Raw genomic sequence first — 22,109 nt, forward strand, 5'->3', positions numbered from 1 at the left:
CTCGGAGAAAGCCTCCTCATCGAGCATGGAACCTGCACTCAGGTCCTTCAGCAGATCAGCCTGGTATGCCTGTAACACTGCCATAGTGTGCAGAGCAGCACCAGCCTGACCCGCTGCCTGATAAGCTTTCCCTACTAGCGTGGAGGTAGACCTACACGGCTTTGTGGGGAGAGAGGGTTTCTTTAACGATGATGCCGAACCCGTCAAGAGAGAACCTCAAGTGTCTTTTCAACCGGCAGCATCACCGAATACCCTTGTGTCTCAGCACCCACGATAGTCGAATATATCTACGTCGAGGACACGTAGACACGGGAAGTATAGGGAGAGAAAGCTCGTCATGGAGGTCATCAAAGAAGGGAAGGGACTGATGAGGCGTTCCTTCCCCTGGCCACCAGACAGGAATATGTCCTCCAATTTAGAGTATTTGTGGGTCTCTTGTTCACATTGCCAGTCTAAATGTAGCCTGGTCACTGCATGAGTAATCACCTCGAGTAATTCCTCCGATGATTTACTATCATGCCCGGAATGCTCGGAGTTGGGAAACTCGAAGTCCGCAGACTCAAGAGATTCGAGGTCCCCGGAGCACGCTTCAAGATTACAGGAAGGACTGGCTGGGTCCGACTCTCAGAAGTAAGCAAGACGAGCTTGAAGCATTTTGACCGAAAGCAGATCGCAATGCTCGCACCCGCCCCGCCCCAATGCGAGAGCAGCATGCTCTTCCCCCAAACATACAAAGCAAAACTGATGTGTGTCCCTCTCAGCCATAGAGCATAGACAAGGGAACACACATCTCTTGCTTTGTCTTTCAGTCATTTTCTCTTTTTTTTTTTTTTTTAAAGAAAGAAGAGAAAGGTATCTGCACACTGCCTAAAAAAATCAAACTCCTAGCAGGAAAGTAGAAAATTTTTCTGACAGGCTCATGAAGCACACACACACAGAGTGATCTGAAGACAAAATATCTGACGATGCTCCTGTGACGCATCTATTTATATAGTCCTGCCACAGGTGCATCCGATGATGTCACCGGCAGAGGCTAAACATTCAGGTCAATGTTCATTGACGTGTTGCACACATTTTCACAGCTGGTCACACCTAAAGTTGTTCCCAAAGCGCTTTTCAGCGCAGCATCATAAGTGTAGCTTTTTGAAAGGGAACAACAGTTTTACAGTGACAGCAAAACACCTCACTAGCATTTTCATGTAGATAGGGGTGGTGTAGACGCATACCATAAATTCTTGGTGAAAAACACTTTCTGTGCTCCCACAAGTATTAAATTTTGATTGACTCTTCTCAGTAGCTTCAAAACAAACAGGAAGCTAGATGATAAAATCCGGAAGTGTTGAGCACTGTAAAGGGGCGGGGCTGAATAAGGTGAAGAGGATGACATATTTTAACACTAAGAAATTTCTTCAGCTTTAAAGCACAAACTGCACTTTAACTGGAAATGCTGTTGAACCATCATGCACCATGTTCACAAAGAAGGTTTCCATTTATAATGTTCAAATATAATCTGCAGTGGAAATATAGTGCTGCGAGGTAAAAAAAAAATGTTTTACGTGTTAAAATTTGATTTTCATATGTTAATTCACTTTATAATTTAAACCGCTTTTATATTGATTTCAGTACATACATTCACTTGGGATACAGGAAATTTACATTATTCAATTGCACTAATCTAATTTATGTGATCACAAAAAATTATACATCGTTTAACAGCTGCCTATACTCTCATCTTCTCTTTCCTCCCCTCCGTCGTATGTAGCGGACTGTGATACTGTATAGCTGCATGAAACACATATACCTTAGTGTGAAGAACATGAAGGCCCACATACTGTAAGAGCGGGACCAACAGGTTTAGCATCACCACAAATCCACCAACAGGTCACCGCTAGTGATAAGACGGCAGCGTGCAATTGTTATTCCTTCACGGCCTTTCCTGTTAATGCAGTTATGCAGCTGAAATACACTAACCCACTCCCCACCACACACACACACATCTGAGAATTAAGCAGGCTTTGAGAGAGATGAGTCCCTGTTGATAGAGACAGCCCTAGTGATAACTGTGCACTCCGACATCAGCTTAATGAAACTCCTGAGATTTCCATCAATCTTCTTTCCTCCACTTTCTACTCCCCCACTCTTTCTCTCTCTCCTTTTTATGCTAAATCTATCCGCCCCTCTGCCTGACTCTGTCTCACTTTCTCTCTCACCATAAATATCTCACTTCAAATAGGTCCCTGTCTACCTCTCTCGCTTATTTTCTTTCTTTTATTCTTTCACTCAGTCTACCTCTTTTTTGTATAATGTCTTTGGCTCTTGGTATATTGGCAGTCTTGGCCCCACCGCTGATCAGGATCATTGTATTCTCATGAAATAGTAGCATGCTGTACCCTTAAACCTAGCCACAGTATTTGGATGCAAAATGAAAGAAGTCAGCTCACATGGTGTGAAATGAAAGAAAAGAATAAGCTGATGCATGAGAACGAAAGAAAAGACTGAGCTGTTCTGCATGACGAAGAGGGATATAGTGGGCTGGCTGGCAGGCGAGGGGTGGGGGATGTTCTGCCGGACCACAAGGATAGTAAATGATGCAATGATGCTATAAGCTTCTATCAGCCATCAGCCTCTGATGCTGCTTACATTGTGCATTTAACCAACAAAATGGCCCTTCCTGTAATTTTAATTTGGTACTATAAAGTATGTGCTGCTCCATTGTTTTCATTCAGTATTATACAATTCCATAACCTCTGCACCTGACAACAGAGTGGAGGTAGTTCATTTAATGTAACTACTCTTTCTCCCAGCAGGGCCTAAATAATAATAATAATAATAACCTTTATTTTCTATAGCGCCTTTAAATGTACATCTCAAAGCGCTGTACAAAAACAATTAAAATAGCAAAGATACAACACACAAAAGAGACATAATACACAGTAAAATAAACATAAAAAACAACAAGCATAAAAGACAATAAATCAATTAAAAGCTAACCTAAAAAAATTAGTTTTAAGCTGAGATTTAAAAATTCCAAAAGATTTAGCTTGCCTGATCTCAATCGGTAGAGAGTTCCAAAGTTTTGGAGCTAATGAAGAAAAAGCCCTATCTCCCATTAATCTCAAACGGGTTGAGGGAACAGTTAAAAGACCAGTATCTGAAGAACGAAGATCACGTTTTGGAGTATATGGAGTTAAAAGCTCTGTCAAATATTGAGGTGCCAAACCATGCAGTGCCTTGTAAGTAAGCATCAAAATTTTGAAATCCACCCTAAACCTAATGGGAAGCCAGTGCAAAGACTCCAAAACGGGAGAAATATGGTCTCATATGTTAGTTCTTTTAAGGATTCTGGCAGCCGAATTTTGTAAAACCTGCATTCTGTTTAAGGTTACTTTTGACACGCCAGCTAACAAGGCATTACAGTAATCAATACGCGAAAACACAAAAGTGTTTATCAGTCTCTCTGCAACAGTAAACGACAGCATTGGACGCAATCTGGCACTATATCTAAGATGGAAAAATGAGATTTTAACAGTATTCAAAACATGTGGCTCAAACGTTAAATTGGCATCAAAAATTACTCCTAAATTCCTCAATTTAGTTTGAAACTCCACAGTAGAGCCATCAAGAGCTAGAGTGACCGGCTCTACTTTGCGTAGTTGGTGGGCATAATCTCAGTCTTTTCACTGTTAAGACAAAGAAAATTATCAGTCATCCATTCCTTCATCCTAGAAATACACTCAGAAAGAAAATTAACAGGCACAATTTCATTAGGTCTAAAATGAATGTAGATCTGAGTGTCATCTGCATAGAAATGAAAATTTAGACCAAGTGATCTCAAAAGCTGACCAAGAGGATAAACATAAATATTAAAAAGAAGCGGGCCCAAAATTGACCCCTGAGGGACGCCAGACTGCACAACATTGACCTCAGATCTAAATCCACCCATGGTAACGAACTGCTTCCGATCAAAGAGGTAGGACTTAAACCAATTAAGAACAGTATTTGAAACCCCAAAAACAGTTTCAAGACGAGTAATTAAAATTGAGTGATCAACAGTGTCAAAAGCGGCACTGAGATCAAGTAGGATCAAAACTGAAAGACAGCCAGAATCTGAAGCAATTAACAGGTCATTGGTGACCCTAACCAGAGCTGTTTCTGTACTATGCAATTTACAAAAGCCTGATTGCAGAGGCTCAAAGAGATTATTCTCAGTTAAGTGAGAAATCAACTGAGAAGCAACCACTCGTTCCAAGAGTTTAGCAAAAAAAGGGAGATTAGATATGGGACGAAAATTAGTAAAGTTCTTACAGTCAATATTTGACTTTTTAGGTACCGGGGTAATTGCAGCAGTTTTAAAAGTTTCTGGCACAACCCCAGTACACAGAGAGTCGTTTATAATACTCAGAACAAAGGGGCACAAGGAAGCAAAACATGATTTAAACAGACCAAACGGTATGGGATCTAGCAAAGAAGTAGCTGCTTTCATTTTTGAAACCTCTGCTAAAAGAGAATATGAGTCAATTGTACAGAATTTAGACAACTTAGTACCAGAATAAAAAGGAATAGCAGGAGAAGACAGGAGAGTAGAAGTGCAAAAACCTCTACAAACATTTTTGACTTTGGTGACAAAAGAATCCAGAAACTTATTACAGAGATGATCAGAAGCAGTAACATAAGAGACAGTTTTGTGATTCAACAGTTTGTTAATTGAATTAAAAAGTTGTCTAGAATTACTCTGATTATCATCAATCATTTTAGAGAAATAGCCTGATCTGGCAGAAACAATTCCAGCCTTATATTCTTGTAAGCAGTCTTTCCACATTAGATAATGAACAGTCAGGCCTGAAAGACGCCACATGCACTCCATTCTACGGCAAGATGTTTTCATCATACGCAAATCCTCATTATACCATGGAGCAGGACGTACGAATGAAACCGAGCGTGACTTTTGAGGAGCAAATAAATCCAGGCCAGATAGGAGAACCGAATTTAACATAGAAACCCTTTTCTCCAGAGGGTCAGATGGAGTAAAACAACTTAATGTAGAGTCAATAAAAACAGAGAAATCAGAAGGATCAACTGATCTCCACTTCCGAAATTGTCAAAATACGAGAAGAGGCAGTGTTAGCAATGGGAATATGCATATCAAAAAAATTTGCTAGATGATCAGACAATCCTAAATCAATAGTAGACAACCCAGACACAAAACACCCATTTGATATCACTAAATCTAAAATATGTCCTTTGTTATGTGTAGTACAGTCAACAAATTGATTTAAACCAAAGCATTCCAGTAAGGACGAGAAATCCTTTGTTAATGCAGAGTCTTTTTTGTCCATCTGGATGTTAAAATCCCCCAAAAAAAGAGTTCTCTCAAATTTAAGGCACAGATACGACAACAGTTCTGCAAACTCAGATAGAAAGTCTTTGTTTGCTTTAGGAGGGCGGTAGACTGTAGTTATGGCAATTGAATGACACTCGGAAACAGTTAAAACAAAACATTCGAATGAAGAGAACAGAGGAACAGCAACAGGTCTTAAATTGAATTTCTGATTGTACAGAACAATAATGCCACCACCTCTGCCAGTGGCTCGCGGGAGATCTAACAACCCGTAGCCAGCTGGAGTAAGTTCATTAAAAAGAAGACCGTCCGAATGTTTGTGCCATGTTTCGACTATACTTAAAAAGTCAAGTTTTTCTTCCAGAATGATGTCAGATAAAGCCACCGCTTTATTGCTGACAGAGCGAGCATTAAAACACGCAGACTTCAACAGGCACGGGGACTCCGAAACCTCCCGTGAATGCTCTTTGTATGTTAGCACGGTCAAGTTGTTATGGTTAATCCCAACAGGTTTACATACCGGTTTTCGGGGTTTACGAAGAAATGCAGGGCAGGGAATAGCATCAGCATCAGATGAGGAACATATAACACTGCGCCTTGAGGAGCGATGTAAATAGCGCTTACGCCGGAGTATTTCAACATCATCACAGTTAGCATAGATGTTGTGTGCTAAAAAAGAGTTCCGTTTTAATTTCAACAGTTGGCAAACAGTGTACCTCAGTGCCATATGGGAAGAATCCACACTAATAGCAGCCTCGCAGAAGTGTAGATCCAAAGGAGGGCACCAGGAAAATGTGTTCCAGCAACAGACGTTTAAAATTAGGAACAATAGGCCAACAGGTGAAACCAAAACGCACATCGTAATTCGAAAAGGTTTTTCAATCTTCCAACTTCTTCAAACTTCAAATGCTCCAAGACCGTTGTCTAATATTTAGAAACAAACAAACAAAACGGGAGAGAGGAGCGGCAGCCAAGACGCGCCAGCGTTCCCTCACACCTTAAGAGTAATGGCACATTCTGGTTCCTGCTGCTAACTGCCAGATGTGTTTAGCCATGTAGTTAGTTTAGCTGATTCTCTCTCATCCTAGATTTATATTTGATATGTGTAGACACATGGCCAAACATGAGGGATTGATGTGTTACATCACTCCTGAATAAGTAAGTGCCCTGATGACCTTTAAGACTGCTATTTATTTATAAGCATGAATCAGTGTAGGGATATAAGGGGCTTGATCTTACCATCATGGCACACTTTTAACTGTGGGAGTTTGGTTCTCATGGTATTTGACTTGTAAGCACATTTAGATAACACTAATTGCTCTTTACTGACATGGGTGTGTTTATCACGTTTAAGGCCTCAAGCAAAGTTTTGTTATTATTCCCAAACCCCACCCCAAAGATAATATTGTGCAACTCCACTGCTGTGCAGCACAACATTTTTTTTTAAATTAACTAAAAGTCAGTTCATAAAACAATAATCCAGTGATACAGTGATTCAGGGCCATTTAGAATGATGTGCAGCGGAGTGCCTAAAGTTCGTTAATTGTGGTAAATGCACATTTGCTTATTTCTTTTGTAAAATAGTTGTAACAACTATGAAAAAGCACACCAATGAATAAATATTTATTTCAACAAACAATATAGTTAATTATCCTGACTGTTTATGTATGGTAAATGAGCAACATGGCAACTTGGTGCATTTTTTTGCACTTGAGGGCACTGCAGGAAGGGGACATTATTCAATGGGTCATTCCAAATGAAAGTAAGCCACACAATCCCTTCATGAACGACCGTTAGTGAATGGCACATGTGATGGTCACTTCAAGGAAGTAATTTTGTTGTTTATGATTATGTGATCCTGGGTGCTGCATCCTGACCATGCATTTTGAGACTTGAGGAAATGTACTTAAGATGTAACCTGGTATTTAAACCCCTCAATTGCTCGTACACCCAAGACATTTCATGTACACCCAAGAAATAAACAGAAATATTCCTTTACGGGTTTGTTTTTACGAAGTGGCACACAAGTTAGGAAAAAAAATAGGGCTGCCAATCTATAAATCTTTTTTAGAATCAAAGGTGGACTCAGTAACTTTTATCTTTGTGTCATCTTGGACCTAGCGGCTTGGATGCAGCATAATTTAAAATCAGTTGTTTTCAGTTTCAGATGCCTTTGTAGAAGTTTAGTATTCAAAGTCAGCCATGATTATTTTAATCAATGAGAGAAAGTGTCAAATAACAGGATGGTAACTGAGATTAAGCGACTAGTATTCAGCTGGTCATGTGATTCTAACATGGCAGCCCCTAAACGCAGACCCTCTCCATGCTGTCCTTTTCTACATATCGGTTCCCCCTTCGGCATAACGTGCTGCTGTTTTGTGGCCCGTTTTGAATAACGAGGAGGCTCATTTCAGTTTATCGTGGCCCATTCGGACCGATTCTTCTAATGGCCCTTATTGGCCCAAAAGTGCGTCAGCCCACCGGGAAAATGCCCGGTATGACAGATTACCAATCCAGCCTTGAGATCTTCACTGGTAGTGGTGAAACCGCAGCAATCCTTTGCTGACAATTAAGAGTTTGCCTCAAGTTTGATAGAACTCTCAGTTTTTCTAAGGGAACTTTTCAACAAAATCACTCAATGTTGCAAGCATCTTTTTTTTTTGGTAATAGTTGTTTCCAGTGGAACATATATTTAAATAAAATGATAAATTCTATAATTTGGTACATCACAGAAGAACTGAAACAAGCAGAAATTTGATTTGAAAAGTTTCAAAGACACAGTGAAAGCGATCATGACTGTGAAAGTTTAAATTCTAATGCAGTATTTGACAGTGTAAAGATGCCTACTCTCACTTATTGGTTGCAGTACACAGGAATGGTTTCATGTTTTTTTTAGCTGTGGATATTGAAGCAAAATTCTGGATCCAAAATTACCAAATTACTTATTAAACCAGCTGCACAGCATTTTCTCTCTGTTTTTAATTGACATGTGGTAACATTGCTGTAAACAACAAGTTCTGATTAGCTCTCTGGGTATCTATTATGTAAAAAGATTGCTTGTGGCCTGGTAGGGGTCATCAAATCTTTGGGGCACCAAGCATTTGCATGGTTTGTGTAGTCATTATCACATCACTGGTTATGGAATATATTCTTTTTCAGCACAGTAAATTATTCAAGAGAATGAGTTTAAAAAAATATTACACACCCTCAATCTAGACTCTCTGCCAGCTCTGAAAACCCCCAAATATAAAAAAGCTTGATTTTATTTGTAATGTTTTATAATAACTATTATTTATAGCTTTATCAAACACTATTTACATCTATAATGCTAAACAGATCATTAATGTAGCCATTTAGTAATACATTTTCCAATATATAAAGTAGAATATATTTATATTTTTAAATACTGCAGTATCCCAGAGTAGATGCATATGACATACACTACTGTATTTCTATATTGAATGTATATGTGTCTGCATTGTATTTTCAATAGGTGTGGTTTTGAAGATAGATTTAGTGACAGCAATTAAGGGACGACATTGTACTGTGGCCCTGTTGGCATAACCTTCTGATCTAATGTCCGTCACAACAAAATATAGATCACAGAAACACAGGAAGTTTCCAGAGGCCATGGCAAATTGTGATATCCTTTCAGACAACAGTTTTACTGTGCTTAAATTCACTTGGCACTAAATTTCCCTTCACAGACAACAGAGGTTACTGGAGACTGCTTTCTCTTGCTCTCTCTCATACGTATTTATTTTTTAGATTAAAGTGAGGTTGACGTTAAATTCAGTATTTATTTTCCTTAATATTGTAGCATGTTTCTGGTGATTTATAGTCTTACGTCAATGATTGAGTTAAGAAGTTCACAGAGCAAGGGCTTAGAACACTGTATTACTTTACACAGGCTCATATTTAGCTATACAGACTGGCTCCTAATGCAAATGGCTAAATGGTCGATAGTGCTGTGCTTGCTTTCCTTCCTTCCCAATATCTGTGAGGTGTAAGTAGATTTTTTTGTGAGGCCTAAGACAGGCCAGCCATAATGCTGAAAAGTACTATGTGGTGTGTGACGAAATAGATATAGTGTGGAAAGGATTTGCTTCCAAAGCAAACAGATGCAATAATATTAATCTATAGTGTGTCTGTTGGAGTACTGTAATTTCCCAAAGGGTAAAATGATATTATTTCTCTCATCTAGAGGGTAAAGATACACAATACAATATGATGATATACCATGACCACAACACAGGTAGCGGCCTAATTCAAACACTTTCTTCAACCCTCTCATTCTATATCATTATTGGGGTTTTATATGCACAGTATGACAGGAAAATATAGTGTGTACAGTGTTGGGCAGTAGGTATATATGGTATATGTATAATTATTTATTTTTATTCTTTTTTGTTTTTTGTTTTAATTATCTATGTCTTGATGCTGTTTTTTGTTTTGTTTGTTTTGTTGTACACTGGAAGCTCCTGTCACCAAGACAAATTCCTTGTATGTGTAAGCATACTTGGCAATAAAGCTGATTCTGATTCTGATATCTTACAAATATTGAAGCTATTAGTGTAACTACATTTCTCAGTAGCGAGGTGATAGCTTTGCTAGTTTTTAAATCATGCAGCTTTTCAGTAGTATTGCAATTTTATCTAAGTAGTGGGTTACATGTTGACTCAAAAGTTTCCGGATTAGCTAATGAATCACTCAAATTAGTTGGTTCTTGTTGTCTGTTAAGCATCAAATCTTAGCTATCCCACTTTGCTAATGAATTACTCTTCTGAGTCAGTTCTTTTTAGCCTCAAAACAAGCAAATCTGCCTGGTTTGCTAATAAATCACTCTTTTGAATTGGTTCTTTTGGCATCAACAATAGCGATCCCAGTTTGTTAATAAATCAGTCTTTGAGTTGTTTCTTTTTGACTGTTTACCATCGAAACTAGTGAGACCCTATTTTCTAATGAATTACTCTTTGAGTTGGTTCTTTTAGCATCTAACTAGCGATGCCCTATTTGCTAATTAATCACTCATTTGAGTTGTTTATTTTTAACTGTTTAGATAAAAAATAGTGAAGCCCTATTTTCTAATGAATCACTCAGTTGCCCTTACAAAAATCGAGAGTTCATGTAAAATTCACCACTGATAATTTTCACATGCAAATGAGCTTTGTGGCAAACTTATGGCAAATTGTCCATTGTGAACATACTGTAGGTTTGCTGCAGATTCATCACTACCAGTGAAGAGCTACAACTTGCATGTGAAAAGAATGAGTGGCAAATTTGTGGAAAATTCTTGGCAAGTATTGAGGTAAAGACATTTCCAACCAAAACAGCATCAAAACATTGACTTTATACATGAAAGCTCTAAAAGTACTATGGCATGAACCACTGTTAGTATCAAACTATTCTTTGAAATACTTTGGAGTAGTATGTACATTCTGAGGTTGTCTTGAGTAGAGATACGTCACGCCACTCCTGACCACAATCAATCACAGCTGAATGGATCTAAGTGCCAGAAATTGCTGAAATTATGAAGCATGGTGTGCTCCTGGCAAGTAAATCACAAAGAGCTTAAAAATAAATGACCAACCTACAGGAACAATCTCACTTGCCATTCCTCTTTCTCTCTCTCTCTCTCTCTCTCTCTCTCTCTCTCTCTTCCCCTTTCTCATTCAGTCAGTCAGTTGCTCACACACATATTAAGAAACAAATCTGTTCTGGATGTAACCTTGCAGATGTTGTTTTGCATCTCATTGCATATTTTGCAGTATTTTATGCTGCACTGAGGGCAAGCTTTGCACTGTGATTACACGGTTTGAGGGAGGTTTTCATCATAGCACACTTATGAAATATGGTACTCCCTCCTAAGAAGATATGTATCTAACAGACAGCCATACACTGATAAAGAATGTGACTCCCTCGCTCCCTAGCTTATGCTTACAAAACAAACAAACAAATAAACAAAAAACACATTATGCTTTACAATTCCTTAAATGTTTTATTTAATTTGTATTAGATATTTAATTATTAAAAAAAATATATATTAGAATGTGGACACAGCCCTTGTTAACAGTCTAACAGGTGATACATCATTTAATCTTTTAAACACATAGCCTTGCCTTCTTGTCATAAAATACACAAAGTATTATGTGGGTGCCTGTGAATATTTTTCCTCCCTGCTGGAATTTCCAGCTTAAACTGGTAGCTGTGTTTTTGAACATGGTATCTAGTTTCTAGCTGGAGTAAGCTGATAATGAGCCTACCAGCTTGGGAGACTAGCTTGGACCAGCTACAAGGGAGACAAGCATGAACACCACCTCAAAGTGGTCAGTACATGGTAACTGGTCGACCAGCTCATGACCAACTTTGACTAGCTATAAAACAGCTACCATGTAACAAAACACAGCAACCATCTTAAGTTTGATTTTCCTGAAGGGAGGTCTCTAACTCACTGTAATAGTGTGGTAATGAGCCTTCATTCTAAGCAATAGATGAGGTAATGAGACAGCAACTTGCATCAGGTATCAGGGGCTTGAAAGTCAGTGCATAATCATGTTATTAAATATGTTGTATTACAACAATTAAATAACCCTGTAGTTATCGCATAGTTATATGGTGGGTTCCATTATAGTTTAAGCTGACTTCAGGAAAAACTAACCTTATTATCACAGTAATGCTTTGTAGTTGATAATGTCAAATTATCAAAGAATTCTAAATTTTTCCCCTCCAAACAACCATTTTCTGCATTCATTAGTGTGGAGTGCTTTTCAGACGTTCACAAGAATATCAAAGGTCACACTACATAATGTCAGCCAGAGTACAAGAGATACAGAGTAAGAGAGAGCGATTGAGCGCAAAAGAGTGTTTCAGAAGTGCTGTGTGAAAGTCGTTGGAGTGGAGTAAAGGCAGACAGGGCTGGGTTGGAATGGACTGTTTCTGATTGACTGATCTGCAGGCAATCTTTCATGTGCTTTGAAGGCAGGGGTAGGGGTCTCGCTACCTACTGACAGGTAGAGCAAGACCGGATGAAGTTTATATGATGGGTTTCCCCTTTCTAGATGAACAGCTTTCTCTCGCCTTTTCTATGTCCTTCATTTATGTGTTTTGCCATCAATGTAGTTGTGTTTATCTCTGCCAAACCTTTTTAATCTGCAGGAATTTGTTCATTTCCTTTCAGCTAATCTGTGCACATACTGTATGTTCTAAGAAAAAGTTGCACTTTACAATTCTTTGCTCGATCAGAACAAACGACGTGAATGACAAAAAGTGATTCTCACACTGTAAATCTTTAAAAGTTGAATGTACTCAAACAATTGAGAAAACTCGTTCCCTCAGTTTAATTCAGTAATTTTGTCTCTCGAAACATGTCTTATCAAGTTCACCATGTCTTCACATACTGTAGAGCAGACATGGGCAACTTAAGGCCTGCGGGCCGCATTTGGCCCTCCACATGGTTTAATCTGATCTGCGGCTTATTTATCCTAAAAGCGTTTTTTGTTTTTTTCATTGGATATTTGAGTTATCTTGCATTGTGACTTAACACTCATCCAGAAGCATTTATAATTCTTAAGGTTGCCAGATAATAGATGCAAACCCCCTAATTAGAGATGTATACTTGTGCAAATTGGTAATATTTCACCTAATGTTATACTTATTTTGTGCAGTCTGGCAACCATGCATGGGTGTGCACTCTTTCTAGCTCTCGCTTTCCCCTTTGAACAAACTTAGTGATCTCTAGGGCGATATGTGTTGTACAGCCACCTTGTGTCCATTCTTTAGTCTCCCCTGTATTTTAATTCAACACTTGCAGTAATCGTTTATCATAGTCATACAGCCTGTTTTATTTAGTTGTGTGCTAAATGGAAAGCGAAAAAGTCTCTGGTTACTTGACTGTAACCCTTGTTCCCTGATAAAAGCAGAACGAGATGCTGTGCTGAATTAGCGCTTTGGGAACAACTTTATGTGTGACCAGCTGTGAATATGTGTGCAACATGTCAATGAAAATTGACCGGAATGTATAGCCTCTGCCAGTAACATCATTGGATGCACCTGTAGCAGGGCTATAAATAGATGCGTCAGAGGTGCATCGTCAGGTATTTTGTCTGAAGAGCAGTCCTGGGGCATCCCAGTGTGGCAATGAAGCACAGCATCTCGTTCCGCTTTTATCAGGGAACAAGGGTTACAGTCAAGTAACCCGAGACGTTCCCTTTCAAAAAGCAACACTTATGATGCTGAGCTGAATTAGCGCTTTGGGAACGAGAATACCCACGCCGCCGCACTGTGGATGTCCGGACCCCTTACAGTTGCGTACACAAGAGCGTGAGAGGTCTCAGACATGAGTTTGTGATGTCGACTCAAGGACATAAGAGCCCGGAGTGGCATGAACATCCAAACTATAAAATCTAATGAATGTGTGCGGAGAGGACCAGCCTGCCGCATCACAAACATGCTGCAGAGGGACACCTCTAGCCAAGGGTTTAGAGGAGGCGACCCCTCTGGTAGATTGAGCCCTGATACCTACTGGCAAAGCTTGACCGTGCTCCTTGTAGGCCAGGGCAATAGCGTCCCTCACCCAATGCGACATATTCTGCTTGGTGGCTGCCGCCCCCCTGTTGCGGCCCCCATGACAAACAAATAGTTGTCCTGACTTATGCCACTGGCTAGTGCGGTGGACATAAGTCTGAGGGGCACGGACTGGACAAAGTCTGTGAAGTCTTTCCTGCTCCGGCGTTGTAAACGGAGTGACCGGATGTAAGGTCGAGAAAGGCACCTTAGGCAGGTAGTCAGGATGAGGGTGCAAAATTGCTTTAGCCATTCCTGGGGCAAAATCTAAGCAGGCTGGCAAGACAGACAGAGCCTGTAGATCCCCAATTCTCTTTAGAGAGGTAATCGCCATAAGAAAAACCATCTTGAGAGTCAGAAGTTTATCAGATGCTGACTCCATAGGTTCTAAGGGGGTCTCAACCAGACCCTCAAGGACTATTACTAAGTCCCATGAAGGGGTCCTGGTCCTAGCAGGAGGCCTCAGTTGCATAGCTCCATGAATGAAGCAAGCGAGTAGAGGATGTCTCCTTAAGGCATGGCAAGCTGAAATGGCAGCCACATAGACCCTGAGAGTAGCGGAGCATATGCCTGCTGACAATTTTTCACTGCAGAAAGTGCAGAACTGAAGCAATCTGGCGGTTAACTGGATCTGCACCATCTACACCCCATTTATTGACATATATTCTTCTGGTAGACGGAGCCCAAGCACTTAAAATGGTCTCGATAACCTCAGGTGAAAACCCAGTGTCCCTCAGTTTGCCAAACATGAAGGTTCCACAGCTCGGGCCAGGGATGAAATATTGTCCCCTGAGCCTGAGACAGAAGGTCCCTCCTGTCCAGAATAGCTCAAGGCGAGCCATCGAGGAGAGACATTATCTCCGAGAACCATACCCTGTTTGTCCAGCGCGTCTCTTTTAGTAAGCGGCAGGACCCTTGCTGGCGAACTCTGGCCAAGACTCCCAGGAGCAGAGAAACCAGGGGAAACGCATACAGACGCATTCTGGGCCATGTATGCGCCATCGCGTTCAGACCCAGGGGGGCTGGGTGACTCTGGGCTCTCTGTTGAGAGGCGAAGAGGTCCACTTCTGCCCTGTAAAATCTCACCCAGATTTGCTCCACTACCTCGGGGTGGAGTTTCCACTCCCATCTGTATTTTCTGTCTGGACAGTAAATCTGCTCCCATTCAGGCATCCAGGGATACAAGCTGCTCTGATTAACAGGTGCTTTCCCTGGGCCCAAAGGAGAATATGCCATGATATGGCAGCCTCTGGAGGAAGTATTTCAGGGCCAGAAATACAGCCATTAACTTTAGACAGTTAATATGATAGTCGAGCTGACAACCCTCCCATTCTTGAGCTGGACGGCCACTTAAGACCGCTACCCAGCACGTCAGGGAGGCATCTGTCGTTAGCAACCTGCGACGGCAAGATGTACCTAGAGTGGGACCCAAAGTGAGGAACCGCGGTCTGAACCACATAGAAAGGGTACGTAGCACGCGGCGCGTAAACCTTATCAGCCTAGGGGATTGGCTCTTGGATGAAATCCCCTGGCTTTGAGCCACAACTGAAATGGTCTTATGTGCAAAAAGGCCCAAAGGGATCACCGAGGACGCAGTTGCCATGAGACCTAGAAGTAATTGAAACTGACGAACAGTGCAACCTTGGCCTAGCCTGACTTTGCTCATGGTTTTCTGAATAGACTCAATTAGAGCATTGTGATCAAATTCCATACGATCCCCAGATAGGTAGTTTTCTGAGTGGGAGAGAGGACGGTTTTCTTGGCGTTGAGCCTCAAACCCAGAGTAACCAGATTAGCTAAGACAATATCCCTGTGCTGTAATGCCAGTTCTTGTGACTATGCTAGTATGAGCCAGTTGTATATGTAAGGTTTCTGCGCACTGCCTAACAACTCTAACTCCTAACAGAGGAAAGTAGAAAGTTTCTGACAGGCTTATGAAGCACACACACACACACACACAGAGTGATCTGAAGACAAAACATCTGACGATCCACCTGTGACACATCTATTTATAGCCCTGCTACAGGCGCATCCAATGACGTCACCGGCAGAGGCTATAAATTCCAGTCAATTTTCATTGATGTGATGCAGATATATTCACAGCTGGTCACACCTAAAGTTGTTCCCAAAGCGCTAATTCAGCGCAGCATCATAAGTGTAGCTTTTTGAAAGGGAACAATGGCATACAACAAACAATGGAGGAGGCCTGCATCATGACCCTTTTAACGTGTAAATGGTTAATGTTTTGAAATAACTTGCCCGCTTTGCAACAAAAGTTCTATAATTTAAAATTTTAAATGTATTTTATTAGTTATTAAAACAGATCCCTGATGTATGAATTGTTACATTGAATAATAAATTACCACAGAAGCAGAGATGGTAAAATAAATAATTTAAAATTATGCTCAGCCTTTATTATTATTTTTTTATGTCTGATAGAAAAGTATCTATCTTAGTAGAGGAATACAATATACAATATAATAAAATATATACAATATACAATACAATTTAGGCAATTGGAGAACAGTCCCATTAGAAACATAAACACTTCAGAAAATTGAGAACACAACTATTTCTGGGCCCAAAAGATACAAGAACCAAATCAATGCCGAACACTGTCTCTCAAAAGGAGGTCAATGTTCCCCCCATGCACTACTTAAAGACCAATGTGGAAACTGTACCAAAATAGTTGCCCACCCCTGCTGTAGAGTGAACTTAACCTTTTAAGTTAACTAGATGCAACTGCACAACTCAGATTTGTTATTAAAATAGCATTATTTCTACTTTCAAAGGAATTGAGAGGTGCCACTGTGAATGAGCTTCTCTCGTACCGGTCTTGAACTCAACATACGTCATGATTTTCACTGAATAAATGGCTTAAACTTCAGGTTGTTTCTCACCAAAACCTATAGTATGCTTTAATACGACTGGTAATATGCTGCATGATCCACATTGACTACTTTTATGACACTTTTGGTGCTTGATAAAGCTTTAAAGTGAGTCACTATAAACAGCCATTAAATTGGAAAGATGGACTGGGATCTTAATCTTAATTCTTCTCAAAATCTTCATTCATTAAACCTTAAACAAAAAAGTTTATCGGGTCTTAAGAGTGACCCGAGGTATCTAAGAGTGTTAAGTTATTTTTACACTTCTATAAATTATATTTTTTATTTTATTTCATATCTATTTACGTTTACTAAGACAGGATATTTATTTCTTTATTTATTACAAGAAACATTAGGTAATCTTCTTGTTCCTTTAATTTAATTAACTTTAACTTTCATTTTTGTTGTCTTTTTCTTTTTCAAATGCAGATGGAATTTTTGTACTGGATCATACAAAAACTGGACTAGAGCAAACAGGAATGGAATTTTATAAAAGAACAATTTTGTATTGTTCCTGCCCAATATAACCCCTGCTCATAGCCTACATCTTCTCTGGTACACCCTTCTTACATTTTCTTAAACTTCTCTTTCTTTCCTTCGCTCTCTCACAACCTCATCAGTTTCCACCCATCCACTTGTAATCTTGCCCTATGTTCTGTGCTCTCTCTCCCTCAATCTTTCAAAATTAAACTTTTGTGTTTGATTAAATAAGAGGTAAAACTGGGAGAGCAAGGCCCTGTGGAGAGTCAGGTGCACGGTTATTAACCTCTCTGTTGGATGAATGTCTATTTCACCACAGGACTGCTGAGAAGAGCCAGCCAAAGTGGACGTCCAGAGAAAGAGCGGGCCAAAATGGGAGAGAGGGACATTATCCTTGTGTCTGTCTTGCCTCTATTTTAGACACACACACACACACACACACACACACACACACACACACACACACACACACACACACACACACACACACACACACACACACACACACACACACACAGGTTGGTGCAGCTATCATTATGTGGACTCTTCATAATCGACATAATGATATTTATACTGTTTGAACTATAGATTATATCCCCTAACCCTACCCTTAATCCTAGTACTCACAAAAAATGTCAGCATTTTCAAATATTCAAAAATACATTGTTTAGTATGTTTTTTTAAGCAATGTGAATTATGGGAACACTAGAAATGTCCTCATAACGCACATTTATAGCATTATACCCTTGTAATTACCAGTTTGTAATTTAAAAATAAGAGTCCTCGTAAACCACTTAAACATGCCCACACACACATAGCATAAACACACATGGTTCTCATTTAACTGAAACTGATAAAATGTCCTTCATATGATGACTTTCTCTGTCATTTTTTCATCTTTAAATTCATATGTTGGAATCTGAATTTGCCATGTCTCACAGGATGTGGATCAACAAAGTCAAACAACATCCATTTCATTAGTCCACCACAAGTATTTTAAAAAATTTTTTTATTGAAAGTACTATTTATTCCCTGATATGTAATGTGTAACTTGCAAGTTACAAACTACACTTAGAGAAGTGTGCATGTCTTTAAATGTTATTAAAATTAAACTTAAATAAAAATTCAAACAAAATGTAACCATCCTGTAGGATACCTCAATTGAAATTCAGGATTTGAATTTGAATTTAAAAAAATTTTCAATTCCATTTTAAAATGCAAACCTGGGCCTCAGTTCAATAAAGGCATTTAACAGCTGTCAAAAGTGTTTCAATCTTTGACTTCTTGTCTTCCTGCGAGCCGAGGATTCAAAAGTTTCTAATTGCCCTCCTCTTCACAACTCTTATAAAATTCCTAAACCAACTTCTCCAACATTGCTATAATTATTTTTGTGAGCTGAATTGAATAATCACATCCCTAAACAAAAATCACTCAAACTAAACTTCTTGTTGCCTTTTAATTAGGTTATTAATATGCAGTTAGCCCACAAAAGCCATGCCAAAAGGTGTAAATGACATAATTGAGTGCGCCACTTTTGTGAGTTTAGGTCTGCACAATTTGTTTTGATGTCTGATAATTGCTTATAAACATGAGAGGGAAATAGGATAATAAAATGCATTGTATTAGATTGTTGGTTCCCCCACATAGCAAATAAACCATTGCAAAACTCAGTGAGAGTTGGATTTGACATTGTCCATGTTTGTATAATCCACACTGGCCAGCGTTAAATCTTTTAAAAATTCTATACATTACTCTCATGGATTTACTATAGATTGGTTTCTCCTGTGTATTAAATGAAAAAGTAGCTAATCTCTTTTTAAAACATGTTCTCCCATGCCGTTATATAAGTAATATTAACATACTCAAACTCAAATTATATTTGTCGGTATAAAGCCACAAAACAGAAAAGTAGGCTATTTCTTGTTATCATGTTGTAAGCACATTCAAATATAAAATAAGCAACTTCAGTATTATAACAACAATTTAAACCCTACATTCTTTAGAAAAATAAAACCAAATTAAGGGGACAACATGCATGTTCTCAGTTTGTCCACAGGCATTATGAATGCAATTTGGTTTATAATTTTGAATGTTTTCAACTTGAACAAAATCATTTTGTTCATCACCATTTATTACTCTGAATGCATGGTAATGCTCACTGAACAAATCTGTTACCAGTCAACCACAAAATAAATGCTCTCACCCAACAGCAAAATTGTGAATTTTTCAAACACTGGAAGCTCATTCTGTATCTCACTGAAAATAATAAGACCAATTCTATATTCAGTGTCATCAGCTTTACCCAACTGGTGGAATACATGTTTGTCTGCATTGGTCTAAACTCTATTGTTCACAGATGTGTGCAAAAGAGAACCTATTTCCCCAAAGCTACTGTACCATTAAATTATGCTTTGTATTATGCATACATTTTTTTGTCAAGGTACACAAAAATGAGAAGCTGATGATGTTCACTGATTAAAATTAGAATTCAGGCCTAAAGCAGTACTACCATAATGTTCCAGGATGACATTTGTTTCACAGTTTCTGCACTCAATATAGCCATAGTCAAAATATTAAATTCTCAAAAGATAATTTGTGATTAATTTATCAGTCAGGTATCGCAATATAGCAATTGCGGCTGATGCTGAGCAACACCCTCCAAAATGTCATGCATTAACCCTTTCATATGTACCATCACACAAATGTGGTACAGTTAACATGGGCTCACCGAGTACTTACTCATATGTGTTTCTGCAACTGCCACACAAAGTCTACTTATTAGGTGCAGATGTGGGTTTTCATTCACACAAACAGCAATGAAAATAGTCTTTTCAGGCAGCCAAACTATCACAAAAGCAACATGATAAATTAAAACGTGCGTACTCACAGTGAAAACATGCTGATTGAGCGTGATTATCCAATGCACACAGCCAAGTGTGTTTGCATTAGCGCTTGTCACGCACGCACGCACACACACTTATTTTTATATCATTGTGGGGACTCTCCATATACGTTAGATACAGATCTAACGATAATTTATATCCCCTAACCCCAACCGTACACCTAAACCTAGCCCTTACAGAAACCTTTTTGCATGTTTACATTTTCAAAAAAACAATTAATAAGCCATTTCCCTTGTGGAGAACGCTGGCTGGACATTTGGTCACACATGTTCGTGTGGCTATCCTTATGAGGATGAGGCTCTCCAAAGACATAATTATATTTATACTGTACAAACTATAGATTCTATCCCATAACCCTCTCCATAAACCTAACCTTCACAAATAGCTTTCTGCATTTTTACATAAAAAAAAAACATTGTTTAGTATGTTTTGTAAGCAATTTGAATTATGGGGACAATAGAAATGTCCTCATAACCACATTTACAGCATAATTCCCTTGTAATTACCAGTTTGTAACCTAAACAAATGTCCTCATAAATCACTCAAACCCACACACACACACACACACACACACACACACACACACACACACACACACACACACACACGAAACACACACATGGTCTGGGATGTCAAACAATGCATATAGGCAAACCGGACTGCTGATATTATTTGTTAATTCGTTCTATAAAAATGAAATAAATTTAAGAAAAATACAGTACAGCAGACATAACCCATTTGTTCACACGTTTACTATATTATATACAGTATTTTATTTATGACAAGAAATCAATAATTACAATAAAATAATTAAAAAAATACTCGTCTACACTCTGTCTCCCTCTACCAGCTATGCAATGTCACATGCAAAAATAACTCACTCCAGGGGGCACTGAAGGGGAATTTAGACCCCACTCATGAAAAGGTTAAATCAAAAGAATGTTGATGATTTTTTAACCCCATTCAAAAAACTTAACTGTGTTGCTGCAGTTTATCTCAAAACATGCTTTTACTACATGTTGGATTATCTATAAACTAAGCCGTCAAATGAACACAACACCACATTTCACAGTTCAGAAAGATCCCCCACCGAGCCATTAGAGAGTTATAAAATGAATCCATGGCGCCTACATAGCTGAAGGAGACCGTCTCTCCCATGCCTGCTTAATCTCAAACTACACGCAAGGTTTGTAATGACAGAGCTGACCAATAAAGAATATCCTACTTTGTTCCTTAAACTTAAACCCTCTGAAGACCAAATGGCCAAGTAACAATATGTGACCTTAAATGCATAAATCCACGGCCATATCAGGAAACGGAGACTTGTGAAGACAGTCCCAAGGCCTGAAATCAACATGGACCTAAAACAGTGACGTCTGTTTCTCCTCTGGGACACCTCCTTTCCCTATCTGCACATTCCAAAGACAGTCTCTCTTAGCTCAGCAGAGGACCCATTATGTATACAAAACCTAGCCTTGCTCGATTATCCTGAAAATTACTTTATGACCTGTGATCAATTTTATAACTGACAAATTAATGATCATAGCCTGATGTACCTTTTAAAATATGTGTAGTGATTTGTAATCACTTATAACTAACAAATCGATGATTATAATTTTTAATTTTGTATGATTCATCTCATTCTACTAAGAATGGTAATCATTCAAGGCTTAACCTGAAAATTTACCCCAACAATAAGATTTCTCATAACCTGTAATTTATTATCCATGATGTAGACCAATTAATTAACCAATTTGATTTATAAGCAGGGAGTTTCATGTTTTGTTACTTACATATATAATATTCATGAAAGCATGTCACATTTAGTGTGTATATGCTTACTTGTTTATGTAGAGAATGTTTTTCTCTAAGAGCATGTTAGAGAATGTCTGCTGCATGCAGAATATGCACTGTTTTCAAGATATAAAAGTTCATGAG

This window comes from Xyrauchen texanus, chromosome 19, assembly GCF_025860055.1.
Source record: "Xyrauchen texanus isolate HMW12.3.18 chromosome 19, RBS_HiC_50CHRs, whole genome shotgun sequence".
Taxonomy (NCBI): Eukaryota; Metazoa; Chordata; class Actinopteri; order Cypriniformes; family Catostomidae; genus Xyrauchen; species Xyrauchen texanus.